Source organism: Diceros bicornis, unplaced genomic scaffold (genome assembly GCF_020826845.1).
Source record: "Diceros bicornis minor isolate mBicDic1 unplaced genomic scaffold, mDicBic1.mat.cur scaffold_90_ctg1, whole genome shotgun sequence".
NCBI classification, from domain to species: domain Eukaryota; kingdom Metazoa; phylum Chordata; class Mammalia; order Perissodactyla; family Rhinocerotidae; genus Diceros; species Diceros bicornis.
Window position 1 is genome coordinate 1,462,608 of NW_026691791.1, and position 8,402 is coordinate 1,471,009.

Sequence of the window (8,402 nt, forward strand, 5' to 3'; positions counted from 1 at the left end):
TCCCCAGAACCATGGCCTGGGCACTAGGAAGGCCAGGCCTTCCCGACGCCAGAGATGAGGCTGGGAACTGTCCCCGGAAGGGCTTGCCCAGTGTGGCAAATGCTCCCAAACGCCTATGGGCTGCTGGTGCCGCACTTCCTGCTTTGCCATATGCCTGTCTCGGCCCTTTTGTCTCCACAGAGCCTTTCCTCCACCGGGCTGCAGTCGCCAAGTCTAGGCGTGGGGTGAGGCCACGGCTTTGTCTTTCCAGAATGAAATGAGCCCCGGGACAAAGCAACTGGCCTAGGAAGAACCTTGAGCTCGTACCCCAGTCTGACTGTGGCCACCCTGGGCAGATCCACCCTTCCAAGGAAGACATGTGGCCTGCGATCTCTGAGGAATTGGGAGAGGTGAGGGAGACATTAACTGCAGCCAAGTCAAGAAGGGCAGGGTTCCTTCAGCTGCAGCTGGTAGTCACCGAGGGATGCCCCAGCCAGTCAGATCCTGGCGGTAGGATGGGGCCTTCACTGAGGACCCCCGAGGCCAGCCCTAGTCCCGGGTGGCCAAGCATGCACCCTTGGCCTGAGGGTCTTGAATCCAAGCCTGCATGGTTCCGAGAGCTGCCAGAGAAAGAAGGGACCATGGGATATGTAGGCGAGGTGGGTAAGGCGCCCCACCTTTCTCTCCTCAGGTCTCTGAGGGAGAGAAGAGAGAGAGAGACACAGAAATATTGAGAGAGAGAGAAAGAGAGATCCCTGACCTCTGAATCGCTGCCTGCACCACTGGTACCAACTCTCACGCCATCTCACCTTCACCTAAAACCCCCACGCCCGCCCCAGGGCCAGCGCCACCACAGAGAGGCGGGTTGCTGGTCACCTCCGTGCTGTCACTTCTGGACCTGACGCCGGTGCAGGGGAAACGGTTCCGACAAGACATTACATGTCCCTCTGCATGACAATTGTCTCCTTCCAGTCTTGACTTCCACATGCCCACCCCCAACATCCTCCTTTCTCATAAGTTCAGGAGAGGATGCAAGATGAGAATCTCTGCCTTTGTGTGGAGAGACTCATTTTCCCGGGTTTATGCCATGCACTCATATTCTTCAGTTTGGTATGATTTTCTCTTGTGAACCTCTCTTGTTAACGGTTTGGCAAGCCATAAGAAACTTAAGGGAAAGGGCGGAGTGGGATTCTCTCTCTGCCCCCGACTGCCTCGAGCTGGATCGGTCCCTCAGACCTCTCCAGGGGCAGCCCATCCCCAGGCACCCTCTCCCGGGACATCCTGGGGCAGGCTAGCCGGCAACCCCACCCCACTCGCCCCTGCCACGACCCTCGTCCTCCCTCATGAGGCCTGGGCAGGACAGGGACCCGGGTGTGAGGGGTCTCCTGATCTCACCTCTGACACACCCATTGCCAGGCTGATTTCTCCTCTGACGGGGCCCAGCACATGCCCCAGGAGACTTGGCGGCCATCCCCAGGGCTATGTCCTCTTGACCTTGTCCCCTCTGGAAGTGGCCTGGCCCAGGTAGGATGTTTGGCTGGTTGTCCCGCCTCCTTTGGAGAAAGCAGGTGAGCCGATCCAGCCATCCTGTCGCCCTCTGCCTGGCACATCTGCACTCAAACAGAAGGCGTCACACATGTCCTTCATCATGCTTTTCTCCCCAAAGCCATTTCCTAGGGTACTCTTAGTGTTACGCTAGTGTTATGTTTGGTTTCCGGTTACTGTCAGTTTTAGGGTTTGGTTTAGTTTTCGGGTTAGTGTTAGGTTTATATTTAGGTATATGTTTCTGGTTAGGGTTAGGTTTATGGTTCTGATTAGGGATAGGTTCATGATTTGCGTTAATGGTATGTTTGAGTTTAGGTTAGTGTTAAGGTTAGGGTTGAGGTTAGTGTTATGGTTGATTGCCAGGTTTGGGTTAGATTTCAGGTTATGTTTAGGGTTCAGTTAGCATAGGGTTATCATCTGGTTAGTGTAAGTGTTAGGGTTTCTGTTACTATTGGGGTTAGGGTTACGGTTAGCATTAGGGTTGTGGTTCTGTTTAGTGTTAGGGTTTGGGTTTGGTACAGATTTGTTTTACGTGTAGGATTAGTTTTAGAGTTTAGGATTAAGCTTAGGGTTAGGGTCAGTGGTCAGGTTCAGTTTAGCGTTGGGGTTAGTGTTAGGGTTCAAGTTAGATTTAGGGTTAGGGTTAGGTGTAGTGTTAGTGTTAGTTTTCGGGTTAATGTCAGGGTCATGGCTTGGTTTTGATATCAGTTTAGGCTTAAGGTTGTGGTAAGGTTAGGGTGCGGGTTCGGGTTCGGGTTCTTGTTAGGGTTAGGATTCAGGTTAGCGTTCAGGTTAGTGTTAGGATTTTGGTTAGGCTGAGGTTAGGGTTAATATTCGGATTAGGGTTATTATTAGGTTTCAGGTTCTAAAAATGCTGAGCTTTAGCTTTACGTTTCTTGTTAGGGTTAGAGTTAGGGTTAGGGCTAGGGTTAGGGTTGGGTTTGGGTTATGGTTAGCGTTAGGTTTACGTTTTGATTTCCGATTAGGGTTATGGTTAGCATTAGGGTTCGATATAGGTCTAGGGTTAGAGTTAGATTTAGGGTTAGCGTTGGGTTTGGATTAGGGTTAAGGTTAGCATTAGGGTTAGAAATATGTTTAGAGTTCAGGTTATGGTTAGGCTTAGCAATAGGGTTCGGGTTAGGGTAATGTTTAGTTTTAGTGTTAGGGCTAGTGTTTGAGTCAGTGTTAGGCTTATGGTTCAGGTTCGTGTTCTGGTTAGGGTTAGGGTTAGAGTCGGGCTAAGATTAGGTTTAGTGTTAGGGTTACAGTTCAGGCTAAGATTTCTGATATGGTCACGGTTAATTTTCATGCTAAGTTTAGGGTTAGGTTTAAGGTCAGGGTTGTTTTTGGGTTAAGGTTATGGCTAGGGTTCGAGTTCATTTTCTGGTTAGGGTTAGGGTTATGTTCTGCTTTGTTGGGACGGTTAGGATTAGGGTTACTGTTAAGGTTATGTTAAGGTTTAGGGTGAGGTTAGTGTTTGGATTAGGATTAGAGTTAATGTTTTGGTTCTTGATGGTGTTAGTGTCAGGGTCGGCTTCAGCTTTGTGTTTGTGTTAGTTTTATGGTTTGGGTTAGAGTCTGGGCTAAGTTTGGGGTTCAGGTTATTGTTAGAGTTCGGGTTAGCTTTAGGCTTAGGGTTAGGGCTGGGGTTTGGGTTAGTTTTGGATAAGGGATAGGGTTGGGTTCAGGTTGGGTTTGAGTTCGAGTTAGGGTTAGGTTTAGGATTCAGATTCGGGATATGGTTAGGGTTATTTTTTGTGTTAGACTTAGCGTTATGGTTACGGTTAGTGTTTGGGTTAGGGTTATTGTTAGGGTTAGGGTTAGGTTTTGGCTTAGAGTTCAAGTTAGGGTTATGTTTTGGTTCGGGTTAGGGTTAGGGTTAGCGTTAGTTTTAGTGTTAGGGTTAGTGTTTGGTTTAGGGTTATAGTTAGTGTTTGGTGTCAGTATCACGTTAGGTTTATTGTTAGGGTTCGTGTTAGCGTTTGCATTAGTGTTAGGGTTTGGATTCGGGTTCAGGTTAGGGTTAGTGTTCACCTTAGGTTTAGGGTTACTTTTATGGATAGGGTTGCGTTCTGGTCCGGTTTAGGTCTAGGGTTCTATTTATGGTTAGGGTCCGATTCGTGTTCATGTTAGGATTAAGATTAGGGTTATTTTGAAGTTTAGGCTTAGCTTTATTTTGAGGTTTGTTTTCTGATTAGGGTAAGGTTTAGGTTTCGGGTCAGGATAAGATTAGGTTTATGTTTAGCGTCGGATTAGGCTTCCGGTTAGGGTTAAATTTGGGGCCCGATTTAGGGTTTTGGTTAGGGTTCGGCTTATTCTTAGGGTAGCTTTAAGGTTAGGGTTGGGTTGGGTTATGTTTACTGTTAGTGTTCATCTTAGGGTTAGGGTTATGTTTAGTCTTAGAGTTAGTGTTCAGATTAGGGTTAGGGGTAGGGGTAGGGGTAGGGTTAGTGTTAGGGTTAAGGCTAGGGCTGGGTTATGTTTAGGGCTAGGGCTGGGATTAATGTTATGGTTATTCTTAGAGTTAGATGGAGTGGTTTGTGTTTCAGTTAAGGTTAGGTTTATCAGTAGGCATATGATTAGGAATAGGGCTAGTCTTTGTGTTAGGACTGGTTTAGGGCTACAGGAAGGGCTACGGATAGGGTTAGTGTTGGATTACATGTAGGGTTATGGTGAGAGTTAGGAGTAGGTGTAGTGATAGTGTTAGTGTTATGGCAATAGTTATCGTTAGGGCTGGGCTTAGGGCTAAGTTTAGTTATTACATGTAGAGTTAGGATTCTCTTTAGGTTTATAACTAGGTTCATTTTTATGGTTTGGGACGGGGCAGGTTTTGATGTTAGGGCTATGGGTATGATCAGGGTTAGGTTTGACGTTAGTGTCTTGTGTGCCTTAGGGTGTGGACAACGGAAAGTGTAGGAATAGGCATAGGGATTTGTTTGGGTTAACACTAGGGTAAGAGTTAGGGTTATGCTAGTGTTAGGGTTACTGTTAGGGCTAAGGCTCGGACTAGGTTTTAAGTTAGGGTTAGAGTTGGCTTAGGGTTACAGTTACAGTGGGTTTGCATATGAATAAGGTTAGGGCTAGGGGGAGTTTTAGGGCTTGGACTAGGTTTAGGGTTAGAGTTAAAGTTTAGTTAGTGTTCATGATACAAACCCCAACCTTAGCCCTAAAACTAATGTTAACATTAATCCGAACGTGAAGCCTAATTCTCATCATAGCCCAAACCTAACCCTAACCATAGCCTTAGACATAACCTTATCCCTAACCCTAACCCTAAATCTAAACCTACAATTACGCCTACACTAAACCTACGGTTACCACTCACCCTATACCTGACCCTTACCGCAACACAACTCCAACCCAAACACTAACATTAACAATAACAATAATTGAAGAATTAGCACTAAGCCTAATCCTAGCCCTATCTCTAACACTAACCATAGTCCTAAACTTAACCTTAGCCCTGGCACTAGCCCTAGCCCTAAAACTAACCCTAACTGTAATCCTAACCCTAACACTTGCCCTAGATCTAGACCTAACCCAACTTACAGCTGAAACTAATCTTAGCCCTAGACCTAAAACCAGACCTTACACTAGCCATAACCCTAACTCTATGTCTAAACCTAGCCCTTGCCCAAATCTTAACCCTAACCCTAAAACTATGCTAACTCTAGTGCACTAACTCTAAACATTAAGGTTAATACTAAACTTAAATTTAATCCTAACAATAACCCAAACACTAATACCACCCTAACCCTAACCCTAACCCTAACCTTCACCGTAACTCTAACCGAAACCTTATCCTTATCCCTAATCTTAAATACAAGCCTAACGCAACCCTAACTCCAACCCTACCCCTACTTCTCTCTATAAAACTAACTCTAACCGTAACCAAAACCTAACCCTAACCCTATCATTAAACCTGGGAAGAGGTTTGTATAGGACAGGGAATCCAGAGGAGAGCTGAGCGAAATCATGTCTAGCACCCATTCCTGGAAATAAATTCATACCCCATCTCCCTTCCTTCCAGCTAGGAAGGATCACATAATACCTAAAAAACCTTTGGCATAGATTGCTGTTTGGAATCTTAAACCAAAACAGTACACAAACCCTAATCTGAACCCTAAGCCTAACCTTAACCCTAACCCTAACCAGAACCTGAACCCTAATCCTAACCCTAAACTGAACGCAGCCTTAACCCCAACCCTACCCCTCCTTCTCTCCATAAACTAACTCTAACCCTACCCAAACCCTAACCCTAACCCTAATCCAATCCGAAGCCTAAGCCTACCCCTACCCCTAACACTAATCATATGCAGAACCCTAACGCTAACACAAACACTAATATTAACCATAACACTAAGACTAAGACACCACCCACCCCTAAAATTACCCCTAACTTTAACCCTAAACCTAACCCTAACTGTCACCTTATCCTTACCCCTACTCTTAACTCAAACACTTAGCCTACTCTTACCCATAGCCCTACCCCTAATCTTACTCTAATGTTACCCATAGCCTTAAAATAATGCTTAACCTAGACCTAATGCTAGCCCTAACCCTAAACCTGGCTCTAGCCCAAGCCCTATCCCTAAACTTAACCCTAAACCTAACACAAACCCTAGCCCTACCCTAACCCAAACCCTAACCCTATCCCTAAGCCAACACTTACCACTACCCCAGACCCTAGTCATAGCCCTAAACCTAACCCTAACACTAACACTTAGTCTAACCCAACAGTAACTCTAACCGTAATCCTGGACAGACTCCTAACACAAACTCTTTTTCTAACCCTAAGCCTATTCCTAACCCTAAGCCAAACCTAAACACTAAACATAATGGTAACCTGAACACTAAACCTACTCTTAAACCTAACCCTAATATCAGCCCTAAGCCTAACCCAATTGCTAAGTCTAACACTAGGCTTAACCAAAATGCTAGCACTACACATACACTAACCCTAAAGCTAGCACTAACCATAAACCTAACCCTAGCACTAGACTTAACCCTACACCTAACCGTAGCACTCCACACAATCCCTAACCCTAACACAAAGCCAAGCCCCAGACCTGACCCTAAACTTAGCCCCAGACATGACCATATCCCTAACCCTAACCCTAGCCCTAGGCCAAATTCTAAATCTAACCAAAACTATAGACGTAGGCTTAGCCCTAATGATAACCCTAGCCCTTTCCGTAGCCCTGGCCCTAATGCTAACTCTAACACTAGCACTCTCCCTAAACTTAGTACTAACACTAAGGCTAACCTTAACTGTAGCCCTAAACCCAACACTAGCCCTACTCCTAAACCTAACACTAAGCCTCGACATAAGACTAGCCTTAACACAAACCCTAGCCCTAAATCAAACAATAAGCTTAACTATAACTCTAACGCAGCACTAACCTTAACCATAGATCTAAAAGTACCCTAACCCAAACCCTTCTACTAACCCACCCTAACCCTAGTCCTAGACCTATCCATAAATCTAGGCCTGTTATCAACCCTAACCCTAACCCTTGCCCTAACCTGAACTCTAGCCCTAATGCTAACTCTAACACTAAACCTAGTCCTAACTCTGACCATAACCCTAACCCTAACCCTGACCCTAACCCTAAGCAAAACACTAATCCAACACCTACACCTACTACTACCACACCCCTAAACCTAACCCAACACTACCCCTAACCCTACCCCTAACCCTAACCAAACCTAACTGTAGCTTGAACCCTAACCCTAATCTGAACCTTAATTCTCACCCTAGCTCTAGGCTTAACCTTATCTTTAACGCTACCCCTAATGCAACCCTAACCCTAACCCTACCCCTACCCCCAACCCTCCCCTAAACCTAAACCTAACCAAACACCTACCCCTACGCCAACAATATCCGTAACACCAAGCATAACCCAACCCTAGTGCTAACTCTAACACTAATCTTAGCCTAAGTTCTAATCCTAACCAGGGCCCTAGTTCTAACACTAAACATAACACTAGTCATAACTTTAAACCTAAACCTGTCCCTAGCCCTAACCTTCACCACTACATGAACCCTAACCCTAACCCCAAACCTAACCATAACCATAACCCTAATCCAACCCCACCCCTATCCTTATGCCTGCCTCTAATGTTAAAACTTATGCTAACTGTAACTGTACCCATTTATGTAACCCTAAACTTAACCCTAACCCTACCACTGTGACGAACCCTAAACAAATGCGTAGCTCTAAAGCTAACCATAGCCATAAACCTAAAACTAACACTAAACCTAGTCCTAACCCTCGCCATAGCCATAAACCTAACCCTAGCACTAACCCTAACCCTAACCATAACACTTACCCTAAACCTAAATCTACTTCTAACCATTAAGCTAACTCTAACCTTGACCCAAGTCTTGAACTAACCCTAGTCTTAAATCCAGCACCAACCCTAACCCTAATCCTTGTCCTCACCTGACCCCTAACACTGTCCCTAGCCTTAACACTAACCCTAATGTTATCCATAATCCTAAAACGAGCCCCAGCCCTAGACCTAACTTTAACTGTAACCCTAACCCTAAAACTGGGCCTAAAACTTAACTCAACCCCGAACACTAACACTAGTGCAGCCCTATGCCTAGTCCTAAATCTGACACTAAACTTAACAGTAACACTAAACCTAACGCTAGTCTAAGCCCTAGACCAAGTCTTAGCCATAAACTTAACCTCAGCCCTAACTCTAGCCCTAGCCCTAATGTTAATCTTAATGCAATTCCCACAGCTAACCGTATCACTACCCCTAACCTTAACTGTAACCCTAACCTTATCCCTAAAACACTCTTTACTCAGACCCTAAGACTTAAGGTAACATGAACCCTAACACTAACCCAACCCTAAACTCCAACC